A 14141-nucleotide genomic window follows, 5' to 3' on the forward strand; every position below is an offset into this window, starting at 1 on the left:
CATGCAAGATTTGTATGCTTTATTCAGTGATGTACTGAATTAATTATAATTCAGGAGCATGTTTGTCTTCCTTCACTTTGTAAGTTTGCTTTTAATCTATAATCTTTCCAGAATGGGCAGATTTCACTGAATATGTTCTTGTGCCAACTCATGCAGAGAAAATCCAAGCACTGTGGATTTAAAATGATAATCAACATGTTCATAGTACTTTCCATAAGAGCAAGGTTTACAAAAGAAGAAGAAGAAAGTTCAAAATAATGGAACTAACCTGGAACATTTTAGTTTTAAACAAAAGCACATATAGTCTCAGTATTCATTCATGTACACAAAAATCTAACTTTATCAACCAATCTTTGGGCAAAAGTATATCTCAACATTTCCATTACAGATGTCTTTAAAAATTACCTAAATATGGTCTACACTGGAAGCTTGCCGTCCCTTTGTTACCATGTTGAGGACCTACATTGGAGTCGTATGTGCTTAGATCTGACAACTGTCTTAATGTTATGGTTGTCAGTCACATTTGTTTTATAGATAAGTTTAACTTGTTGCCGATATTCTTGGGTACAAAACATGTATTTGGTTTGCTTTTATAAAAATACGATTTCCCACGATTATGAAGAACATAACTGTATCTCATCTACCTACAATTTTTAGAAGGCATTACATTGTGTAGTCATTTAAGATTTCTTTTGCATGAAGGGTGAAAATAGCCATAACCTCCATCAATAGAAGATAACTTATGACACATATATATGCAAGATGACCATTTTTTAGTAGTAACCATTTTTATTTTGTTGATTTCAAAATATCTTCCTTGTCATGGGTGTAGTTCACTTCCTTGTCACGGGTCACTTCTGGTGTAGTTCAATATTTCTACAATTTCAAAAACAATATGATTGCAACTAGGGATGGTACGTAATTTGTGTTCTCAATACTTACATTTACCATGAAGATATTGCCAAAGGGGAAAAATCAGACCAGCAACAAATCACTGGAAGCTGTGATGTGTGTGCGCGCGCGCACGTGTGCTTGTGTGTTGTATGTAAAAATAGTTTCATAATCCTACTATTATGAAAATTGCAATCTGATTATTTGACTACCAAGTTCTTTACACAGATTTTGAGAGCTCAGATTTTTGTTATTATTATTATGAATTAACTCACTACCCTTCACAACAACTCTCTGGAGAAGCTGCCTTGATTATTCCCATTTTAGGAAGAAACTGAGTCACTGAAAAGTAACTATCTGAATCACACAGCTGGAATTTGGAACCTAAGTATTTTATTGGCAAATAATACAACACTGGGAACATTGACCTTCTATACTAATCTAGAAAATGATAAAAAATGCCTTAAAAGGCATAAACCTAACTTTGCCAACCAAGCTTTGGGCAAAAGTGTATCTCAACATTTCCATTACAGATGTCTTTAAAAATTACCTAAATTTGGTTTACACTGGAAGCTTGCCATCCCTTTGTCACCACTTAAAAGGAATTTAAGTGTCTACAAATCTTCACCCTCATTTTAAAAATTTGCCAGCATTGGAAGTACTATGTGAAAATAGGTGAAAAGTGGATAAATGCAGATCAAATATAGCTACTATAGGGGTACATCATAGTATTGGTTTAAGATGGTGTCATTTCCCCTCACCATTACATTTTATTTTATACATACACATCTGTGTACGTCAGTTGACAACCATGAAAGGATCTTACTGAGACAGGAAGAAAGAGGTCACTTCATAATTAGATGGGCACACACATATTAAAAAGACTTTCATCCTTAACCACATGGAAAAATTATTTTCAGTAGAAGGAAAAAGTAGTAGACCATAAAAAAGGAGGATGGAAGAACATTGACTATTTACATTTTTTAAAAGTAAATGAATTTAAAGAAGGGATTGGATTAAGGTGACAGCATTGTACAGGGGAAGAACTTTGTTTTGAAGTCAAGCTATACTGAGATCTTAAACAAGGCTAGAGCCTCCATGTCCCCATCTCCAAAATGGAAGCAGTAAAAACTCATGAGTCTTTGAATATTATGGATGGTGATACCTTGAGAAGTAGGCTGGCCACCTAGGTTAAGGTAGGTACTCTAGCATTAGACAGTTGGGTCTCAATCCTTGCTCTATAAAACCAAGGTAAGTCAATTTTTCCAGACCACAGGTCCTTATCTGCTAGGTGATTGTGAAGAGAACTTCCTTACAACATTAGAAAATTGCAGGTTGAAAATTAGAAAACTGCAAATTAGAAAATATAGATTAGGCAACTAATAGAAATCTTGGCAAACAGTAGGTGCTCAGTAAGTGCCAATATAATTATGAACATTTGAGAGGGCAAAACAAGAATGGTAGAATTTGATCATCCCTATCCTTTCTACTCATTTAAAAACCCAATCAAATAATAAATTTCTACTTTGTGTATTATAGAAGCCTGTGTCCTACATTTATTGTCTTACCCCACTGTGTTTTTTTTCATTTGAACTCTAGTTTCTTCATCTATATAATGGCTATATTTCTACTCCCTAACTCTGTACTGTTAAAGATATCATTAGAAAATCTTTATGTGGAATTAAATTTCTCAGATTTACATCTCTGTGTATAGCACACAAAAATGATTAATGAACAAACACTTAATGTTACATTAGCTATCATTTTGTTAGACTAAATTCTTAACCCTGGAAACTCAGGGGATCATTCTTAATCCCAGAATCTCTGTAAAAATCAATTCATTGACTTGAATAGGATGACAACCTATTCAAACAGATTTAATTCTAAAAAGTAATTTCTGAACAAGTCTTTCTTTTAAAACCCATCCTGCATACATATAAATTTCATGCAGCAACTTATAAATGCCAGTGGGAAAAACAAGTGAAAGAAAATATAAAACAATTTGTCCAGACTTAAAGGAAAGACTGTCAGTGGAGAATGTTTTGGGTGACCGTCACACTGTAAGTCACCAAGAAAAGATCAAGGCACTTTGGACAGTATCTCTGTGTTCTTTATATCTTGACCTTTGTTACAGCAGACTTGGAGTGATCTTGACTAAAAATTACCCCTGAGGGTACAATGAAATTTGCTCGTTAAACTATTTTAGTGTTTTTTCTGGATATCATGCATAGCATGCTGCTGTCTCTCCCTGGTGGAACCGAAAGCTAATAGCTTTTACTGATTCTGCAGATAAATATCATATGTCGCTACCCATTAAAAACCTGTTCTAAAATCCAAGTGTCCCCCTCCATTAATCAATGTTGTCTTTGTTTTCAAATAATTAACTTAAAAATAACACAAGAAAACTTATAGAGAGTCTGAAGTGCGTTAAAGATGGAAAATGTTCTAAATTAATCTTTGGTTTCTATGTATCTTCTTTATTTCCTTTGAAATATAATACTATGTTCAGTACTGTAGTTCATTTATCTAGAAAGAGCTGGACCATATATTTTACTTTCGAAGCAGGATGCTTTTGAGAATATTGCCCCAAATAGCAAGCTTGTCCTAGGATAGAAGGAAGGAAGATCTCCCTAGCTATGAATAAAAGTATGAACCTAAAGATTTAATTCTGTAAATTGTGGAATAAGTTGGTAGCTTCCTGAAAAAAAAAAAACTTTGTTTATCAGTTAACATCAATCAATATCAATGGTGATTATCAGATTACGCTGAAAACAAATGTGCAAGGGTCTTTAAATCCTAATAATTTTCAAATTAGAGAGAAGTCAGAAATCCATATTATTGTAGACTACTTGGTGTTCTTTGGATCAGATTACATGAACACTTTTACCTTTTCATTAAATGGCTTTAGATTTGTCAATTGAGAAGAACTCATTTTGAAATGAATCTAGTTATTATTTACTATTATTATTATTATTATATCTCTAGCATTTAAAACAGTTGTACTCACTAGATATTTAGTAAATGTCTGTTGAAGGAAGGAAAAAGTCAACCAAAATATTTCTGGTTAATTTGGGGCTCTATGGATAACTCAGACCTAATCAATAAATTAAACAATGTTCTTATTCTAAAACTTTATGCAAAAATAAGATCATGTTCTACTCTTTTTTAGAAGTTATTTACATATAAATATTTATAGAAACTATTTACTAAAAATCCAAGCCATTATAGACACATAACTGAGATAAATCACATAATATATCCTCAGACACAAAAATGCCACCTTATTAACAAAATGAGTGGCACTGCTGGTTTAGTTAAGTGAACTATTTTTGGTGACTAGCATGTTCCTTCAAATTCTTGAAATATAATAAATATCCAATCATGACTAATGAGATAATTATTTAAAACTGGTGTATTCTTTCATATTTAGATGCTATTTAGTACTATAAACTAAGTTCATCTTCCAGAAAATAAAAAGAATTTTTAATGTGTCTCCTCTTCAGACAATACAAATAATTGATAATGTCTTATTATCCTAGGGTTTCACTTTTTTTTTTTTTTTGACCAAGTATTGAACCCAGGGGTGTTTAACCATTGAGCAATCTCCCCAGCCTTTTTAAAAATATTTTATTTAGAAACAGGGTCTTGCTGAGTTGCTTGGGTTTTGCGAGGTTGCTGAGGCTGACATTTAACTTGTGATCCTCCTGCCTCAGCCTCCCAAGTCACTGGGATTACAGGTTTGTGCCACTGTGTCCCGCCTTGGGTCTCATTTTTATATAGCAACTTGAAGCTTATCTGATACAAACACTTATCCACAATCTTTCACTCTATTCCAGTCCCCAAATGCCCTCTATTTTCTTATTCTTGACCCAACTCTGAGACTTGGGGAACTAAGAAGCCACTTTCATGAAGCTGTTATCAAGGACTAGTTGTTTATTTTCCAGCTCCCTATAGTACTTAGACCCGACATTTTTTTTTTTCTATCCACTGCTGTCCTTAAGATGAGTCATCTCCCACTTGAGGCTCATGCCATTCAGCTAGGCCATTCTTCTAACCTCACATGGAGACAGACACTGGCTTTTGGCTTATAGTCCTCTTTACCCCACACCCTGCCATCACAATGCGTTCGTTTAGTACCCAAGTTTCACCTGCCTTCACCAAGGCCTCAGTGCCTTCCCTCTTACCTCATTCCATATCATTTCAGCCATGCCAGCCAGTCTCACCTCAGACATCATCACCTGCAATACCACTAATTTTGGAGTCTGCCTCTGATCACAACTCTCTCATTTTCAGAGAATAATGTTCAGTGTATCTTTTCCTCTTGAGATAGTTATATATCTATAAGTGGTAACAGAGAGATTGAAAATTTTAACAGAACTCTAAGCATTTTTAAGGAGTTAAGGAGGAAAAAAAATAGGAATTCAGGGGCATGGTAAAGACTTCATACATTCTGTGGGATCACTGAAGGGATTATACCCTATGGGTCAAAGTGAATTACAAAGACTTCCTAAAGACTAAAAACCAAACCAGAATCAATCCAGATTCTGATTTCTTTATGATTTTTTTCTATTTCCTGCTGGTTGATAATTTCTTTGTAAGAAAACATCATTCAGAGTCTCAAATGTATGATATTCAATCAAAATCAACAAGCATATCAAGAAACATGACTAAATGATTGAAAAGTAGGAGAATAATATAGACAAACAGACCTCCTGGAGATCTAGTTATTGAAGAATCAGATAGGAGCTTTGAAAAATCTGATTAATATGTTTAAAAAAGGGAGAACAATATGGTAACATTTATCATGTAATTAGAATATAAAATAAACATGAAAAAGAAACTCTGATACTGAAAATAAGCTAATTAAAATTAAGAACTCAGTAGTTAGGTTTAATAGCACATTAGATATAGCCAGAAAGAGGATTAATGAACTGGAAGATATGTCAACAGAAATGATTCACAAAGACAAAGGGGAACCATGTATAAGGGACTTGTGGAATGTGGTGGAGAGGTTAAGCGTATTGATTTTTGAGTTTCAGAAGGGAAAAGAAAAAGAAAATGGAATAGAAGCAAAATGAAGATATGAAGTCTAAAAGTTTGGAAAACTGATCAAATTCATCAACTGATAAACTCTATAATGATGCATGGGTTTTTGGTCTGAAAACCTGGGCATGTAGTATTATTTTCTAAAGATGGGTAACAGTGAGCAGAAAGCTTCCGTAGGGATGGGAATAGAGGGATCACAAATTCAGTTTTAGACATATCAATTTCAAAACATGTGTTAGATACTCTAGGAAAAAAGTTCCAGAGATAATTTGTTATACAATATATGTGTGAAAAAGAAACTGTAGTAAAAGTTTCCTGCTTATTTTCTCTAAGAATGACTTCTTATTCTTTTAGTAGAGGTAAAAGCATCATTAAACTACAAGATCCATGTCACTTTGTATATACAATAATCTTTAAAATCAAACCAGTCAAAATATAATACTTAGAGAATTGAAAAAAATACATATGATAAATATCTTAGACTTAAGATCTGATGCATAATATGTGACAGTCAGGATGGGAGTATGTATTATTTACTTTAGGAGACCACTTAGGAAGTAGGCAAAGGGAGGGAAAATTCTGCAAAGATTTAGCCCTTGTTACTATCATACTTAGGATGTAGTTCAAGGAAGAGATTCTAGCACAAGACCTGGGAAGGAGGATCTAGTTGGGTGAGAGAAAACCCAGGTGAGTGGCATGTCCCAGAAACTCAATGAATAAAGGAAGGATTGACCATTAATACCAGATGTTGCTGAAAGGTCAAGATGAAAACTGGTAATTGACCATTCGAATTGCCAATTTGGGAGTCACTGGTAACCTTGAGAAGAACTGTTTTAGTGGAGTGATAGGGATGAAATTGTGATTTGAATGGTTTTATGAGAAAATGAGAGATTTATGCTTCTGGTAATGATACTCAAGGTCATTCAGACTAACCTTTCCACTAAGATAGTTAAAAAATATGGATAAATTATTTTTCTAAACTTCTAAAAGCAGTTGTGAGCCAACAACAAAAAAATGAGTAGTTGCAGGAATAAGATGCAGGAGAAGCTGGAAATGAAGAGAAAGGAGTCTGTGACAGGGGGTTGTTTTTGTGCAGGGAGTATTTGTTGATATGGAAGGTGTGGCCAAGAGAATTATCAGTGCTTTCACTCAAAGAATTGGTGAGTAAATGCTTTTGTCCAGCGTCTGGCATGGAGGGCGAGTCTTGGTAAACCATCATCTGCTTTGGGTGTCCTGAAAGTATGTACATTAGAAAGGAAAAAGGAAGCAAAAGTAAAACAAGTTCTGTACTGACACAGCCTTTGACACGTCTTGCAAATACAAAAAACCTCAAACCCTGAAATTAAATCGAAATGATGCTGGTTTGTTCTGTCCCCATGTATTTGGCAGAAGAAGAAAAATATCCTCTCAGAAGGATAGATAGACAGATGGGATAAAGTAAAATGTTACAGGTGCTAACCAAAAAAATTCTTTAAAATAATCACTATAGTTGAACATTTAAAAACAAAATCTTGGTAAAAGAAGACAGATGTCTCTGGAGGAAAGTAATATTATTCAAAGTTTCAAATAATGTCCTCCCTACCAGTCTATAGATTATTTGTGTCCCCTCCCCACCCAAATCATATATTTTAATCTTACCCGCAAAGTGATGGCAATAGGAGGTTGGGCCTTTGGGAGGTGGTCAGATCACTGGACTCTTCCCTCTTGAATGGGGTTAGTGCCCTATAGAGAGACCTGAGAAAGCTTGTTCCCCACCCCCCTCTCTCTTTTCTCTCCATCCTGTGAAAGTACAAGAAGTCAACAGTCTGGGACACAGAAGAAGGCCCTTGCTAGGACCTGATCATGTGACCCACAGATCTCAGACTTCCAGTGTCCAGAATTATGTGAAATACATTTCTGTTGGTTATAAGCCATCCAGTCTGTGGAACTTCACTACAGCAACCAGAACTAAGACACCAGGCAATCACCAGTCTACTCTCCCTCACCAGAGATTAGTTTGTATTTTCTAGGTGTTTATATAAATGGAACCATAAACTATGTACATTTTGGGGGGAATACCTGGAATGATTTATTCCAGGATTAATTCGTGTTGTTGTCTGTGTGTCTTTTTTTGTTTTGTTTTATTTGGCAACACTGGTGGGACACAAACCCACAACTTGAGAGTTCTTTATATTTTCTAGAAACAAATCCTTTATCAAATTTGTGCTTTGTAAATATTTCACTCTGTGATTTCTTTAATTGCTCATCAGTGTTTTTCAGATTGTAGATCTTTGGTTTTATGAAGTCTAATTTATCAGTTTGTTCTTTTATTGCATTTGGTGTTTTATCTAAGAAATCTTAGCTTAATCCAAGGTCACAAAAATTTTCATTGTGAGGAATTTTTTTGTTTTATGTTTTGCATCTAGGTATATAATCCACTTTGAGTTTCTTTGTATATGGTATGAAGTACAGACTAAAGCAGAGCTTTTTGGCATACAAATAACTAATTTTTACAGTGCCGTTTGTAAAAAAAAAATGGCTAACAATTGCCTTGCTATTTGTTGAGAATCATATATAAAATCTATTTTTGGATACTCATCCTGCTTTATTGATACATCTATTTACCTTTAAACCAAAATCATACTCTTTTAATTATTGTTGTTTTAAATTAAGTGTTCAAGTTATGTAGGATAGGTATTTGAACTTTGTTCTTTTCCAGAGTTCTTTTTTCAATTTTAGATTAAAATGATTTTTAGTCAGATTTTTTTTTACAAAAACAAGCAAACCAAAAAACCTGCAGAGAATTTGGTTGGAATTCTGTCAAAGTATAGATCAGTTTGGGGGAGAATTGACATATTATCAATATTTCTGAGCCATGATTATACAATATCTATTTAGGTCTTCTTTAATTTCTTCTCAGAAATATTTTCTAATTTTAATAACTTAGTTTTCTACATTTTCACCAAATATACCACTCAGTATTTTTTATTTTTCAATTTATATATTTTTTAATTTTTAAATGTTTTATTGGTGCAGTATAATTATACATAGTAGTGGGATTCATTATACCATATTAGTACATGAACATATAATTTGACCAATTAATTCCCCAGTACCTTCTCTTTCCCTCCCCTCCTCCGTCCACCTGATTCACTCTCTACTGATTTACCTTCTATTATTACTACCAGTAATAATAGTAGGACATTATAATTATTATAATTGTGTGTGTGTGTGTGTGGTATATAATCCATTGTAGTATGTTCATGCATGGAAGTAGCATAATTAGATAGATTTTTGTGCCTTATTACTTCCCTATGCCCTTCCCTCTTCCCTTTTTCTTGATCAACTTCCTCTAGCAGTCTCTCTTCTACTTTCATGAAGCTCCCCTTTTAAAATTTAAATTTCTTTTTGTTTTCTCCCCCTCTCTAGTTTACACTTTTAAGAGAAAACATTCAATCTTTGACTTTCTGAGTCTGGCTTATTTCACTTAGCATGATGTTCTCCAGTTCCATTCATGTACCAACAAATGCCATAATTTCCATTTTCTTTATGGCTGAATAAATTGCATTGGGTATATATACCACATTTTCTTTATCCATTCCTCTATTGATGGGGACCTACACTGGTTCCATAAATTTGCTATTTTGAATTGTACTGCTATAAACATTGATACGCATGTATCTCTGTAATATGCTGATTTTAGTTCTTTTGGATAAATCCCAATGAGTGTGATAACTGGGTTTTATGGTGTTCCATTCTTAGTCTTATGAGGAAATTCCACACTGCTTTTCAAAGTAATTGTACCAATTTGCAATCCCATCGTCAATGTATAATTGTACGTTTTCCTCCACATCCTTGCTAGCAATTATCATTTTTTGTAATCTGGATGCTTGCCATTTGAACTGGAGTGAGATAAAATCTTAGTGTATTTTGATTTATATTTCCTTGATTGCTAAGAATATTGAACATCTTTTCAAGTATTTTTTTTTTTTTTTGGTCATTTGTGTTTCTTTTTGAAAACTGTTTACTTCTTTTGTCCCTAAGAATTTTATATATTTTAATGGTATTATAAAGCATATTTTTATTTCACTTTCCGTGCATTCTTACTAGCATAGAAATAATTGTTTCTGTATGTTGATCATGTATATTTCAACCTAGCTAAACTCTGCTTTACAATTCTAAAGCTTTTTTTTTTTTTTTTGTAGATTTGGTTGGACTGACTTTCCTTTTACTCTCCCTCCCTCCCTCCCTCCCTCCTTCCCTCCCTTCCTCTCTTTCTTTCTTTCTTTCTTTCTTTGTACCAGGGATTGAACCAGAGGTGCTTAACCAGTGAGCCACATCCCCAGCCCTCTTTACTTTTAATTTCGAGATAGGGTCTTGCTAAATTGCTGAAGCTGACTGAGTTTGCAATTCTCCTGCCTCAGCCTTCAGAGCCTCTGGAATTATAGACGTGTGCTATTGCATCCAGCTGGATTTTCATTCTTGATGATTATTTTTTCTATGACCAGAGATAGTTACTTTTCTTTTGAATACAGATATTTTTATTTGTATTTCTTTTTTGCACAGGGTAGTATCTCTAATACAATGTTGAATGGAGATGGTAAAGAAGAATTATTGCTCTTGGAGGGGAATCACTCAGCTTTTTATGCTTAAGTATGATTTAGGTGTGGGTTTGTAAAAGCCCTTGTCTGGGAGGCTTTTTTAATCAGAAATAGAGATTGTACTTGTTAAATGCTTTATCTGCAGCTCTTGAGATGATTGTGTGGTGTTTCTGTGTTCAATTTATACAGTCAACTGATGGATTTTTGCTTGTTAAATCAATATTGTATTCCTGGAACAGGCAACACTTTGTCATGATATGATAGTCATTTTATTATTCAATTTTCTGAAATTTTATTTATAATTGTTGCTTCTATGTTCATGTCAGGTATTTGTCTGTAGTATTCTTTTCTTTCTTCTTCCTCCTTTCCTCCTGCCCCACTTTTTCTTTTTCTTCCACCCCTCTTCATCTCTCCCTCCTTTTATTTATGTGTATAACATCCCTGTTGACTTAATTTTTTGTCTTTGAATGAGTTGGAACATATTTCCTCCTTTTCAATTTTGTAGAAAATATATAGACTTGATATTTTTATCTTCATGGAATGTTTCATAGAACTTGCAGAACTTGCCAGTGACACTACATGGGCCTGGAATTTTCTTTGTTGGAAAGGTTTTAATAATAGAGTTAGTTTTTTTTTTTAAAATAGGTATAGGGCTTTTCAAGCTCTTTATTTCTACCTGAGTGAGCTTAGGTAGTTCATGTCTCTCAGTGAATTCATTCAGTAAAACAAAACATATCTGGAAAATCTCCAACTATTTGGAAACTAACACATGTATAAATAACCTATGGGTCAAGGAATAAATCATAAAGTATGTTTATCTGAATATAAATGAAAATACAACATTTCAAAAGTTATAATTTATAGTCAAAGTAGTATTTACAGGTTAATTTAAAATGCTTAATGTCTATATTAGAAAAGAACTCTTTAATTAATAACTATAGCTCCCACTGTAAGTAACTAGAAAAAGAAGCTAAAATACAAAGTAAGAACTGAACTCAGTGAATTCATTTTTTCAACAAAGCTCTTTATAATTTAATGGCATAAAGTTCTTCATAATACTAGTTTATTATATTATCTTTTAGCATATTTAGATTCTGTAGTGATATCACCTTTCTCATGCCTAATATTGATAATGAGTATCTGTTCCTTTTAATTTCTGGTCAGTGTGGCTAATAGGTTTATCAGTTTTATTGATCTTTAAGAATCAGCTTCTGGTTTCATTTTTTAAAATTGACACCAAATTCCTTTATTAAATATCAGTACACCAAATCTAAGAATACAAGAAAAGGAATATACACCTTGACCAAACAGAGATTTTCCCAGGAATGTAAGGTTGACTCAACACTCGAAAAACAATTAATGTGATATATATATATATATATGCATATATGTGGTATATCATATATAAGCAATCTTCTCAGTTGATGCAGAAAATACATTTAAAAAATCAACATCCTTCAAGATAAGAGATTTCAGTAAATTTATAAGAAAAAATCCTCAACATGATAAAAGGGACATGGAAAACTTAGAGCTAATATCATACTTAATGGTGAGAAACTTAATGCAGTCCCTTGAAGTCTGGGAACAAGGAAATATTGTCTGCCTCCTCAGATTGGAGATAACAGTTGTATAGGTAGGTAATCCTAAGGGACCTATAGATTTAAAAATTGCTGGAGGGGCTGGGGTTGTGGCTCAGTGGTAATGCACTTGCCTGGCATATGTGTGAGGCATTGGATTGATTCTCAGCATCACATATAAATAAATAAAATAAAGGTTTAGCAACAACTAAAAAAATTGCTGGAAAAAGCTGGGTACAGTGGGGCGCGCTTGTAATTCCAGTAGCTGGGAGGCTGAGGCGGGAGGATCGGGAGTTCAAAGCCAGCCTCAGAAAAATTGAGGTGCTAAACAACACAGGGAGACCTGTCTCTAAATAAAAAATACAAAATAGGGCTGGGTATGTGCCTCAGTGGTCAAATGCCCCTGATTTCAATCCCTGGTTCCCACTCTCCCCAAAAATTGCTGGAAATAATAAGCAAATTTAGAAATTAAATTTATTATTACATTCTATGGAATGCAATATTAATTCACAAAAATAAGTTGAATACCTCAATGAAAGCATGACACATGCAAATAAGAAAGCAATTAGCCAAAGCATCAAAAAAATGAAGTATTTAGGAATAAATTAAACAAAAGAAGTTTAAAAAGTAAATCCTAAAATCTATAGAACATGTTTTTATAGTTTCATTGAGAGAATTTAAAGATCTAAATAAAAGGAGAAATTTTCCATATTCATGCATTAGAAGACTTAACATTGTTAGAATGGCAGTTCTCAAAGAACAATGGGTATTCACATGCTTAAAGTAAATGAATCAAAAAAAATTACCTCACACTATATATTCCTTTTTCCCACATACCATAGACCAAATTACTCAACTCATAATTCTAATTGTAAGAATTAAACCATAAATGTTGTGAAAGAATACAAGAGTAATTAAGCAAAGATATCTTAGATGTGATACCGAAAGCAGGACCCGTGACAAAAAAAAAAAAAAAGAAACAAATTATACCTCCTCAAATTTTAAAGCTCTTGAAAATATGGGGCAAAAGATAAAACTTCAGGAAGAAAATGAAGAAACAAATTATGGACTGGGAAAAATAATTTCAAATCATAGTCTAATAGTTTTTATATCAAAAGATAGATATTTTTGTTATTGATTTCTAATTTATTCTACTGTGGTCAAAGAACATACATTGTGTGACTTAAAATATATTTAAATTTACTGAGAACTGTTTTATGGCCCAGGAGATGGCCTATCATAGTTAAAGTTCCATGTGTATTTGAAAATAATGTGTATTCTTATGTTGAGTGTAGTGTTCTACAAATGTCAATTGAATTGCTTCATACTATATTTCAAGTCTTTACTAATTTTCTGTCTACTGCTATTTCTATTAATTATCTCTCACTAAAATCTCTGATTAAAATTGTAAATTCATCTATTTCTTCTCAAGAAGAAAAAGTTTAGAATTGTTATCTCCTGGATAAGTTGACACCTTTATCATCATGAACTAATCACCCTTATCTCTGGTAATACTTTTTTATCTGGAATCTAGTTTGCCTAATATTACTATGGCAGATCTAGTTTCATCCACATGTCATTGCAATATTTCTTTTCTTTTATTTGTGGCCTATATTTTTTTAACATACCGAGTTTGTTTCTTATACTTAGTATATTGTTAAATCTTGCTTTTTAATCCAATGGTATTATTTGCATCTGTTAATTGGGGTGTTCAGTGTTACATTTAATGTTGTTATTGATTTGGTTTCCTTTAAATCTACCATTTCGTTATTTATTTTCTGTTAGTTCCATTCAGGACTAACTACATAATTTTCAGGACCTGGTACAATATGAAAATATAGGGTCTTTGTTCATAAGTTACTTCGTGGATTGCAGAGCATTAAACCAAACATGGGCCTTTCCAATACAAGATCTCAGGGGACTGTACAACTCAAATACCATGAACTTTTCTCGGGTTCTATCTGTTTTCTGCCTTTTTTTTTTTTGGTCTTGTTTCCTTTTTCTGCCCTTTTCTAATCAAGAAAAAAGTTGGGGTTTTTTATTATTT

Source organism: Marmota marmota, unplaced genomic scaffold, assembly GCF_001458135.2.
Source record: "Marmota marmota marmota unplaced genomic scaffold, marMar, whole genome shotgun sequence".
Classification (NCBI taxonomy): domain Eukaryota; kingdom Metazoa; phylum Chordata; class Mammalia; order Rodentia; family Sciuridae; genus Marmota; species Marmota marmota.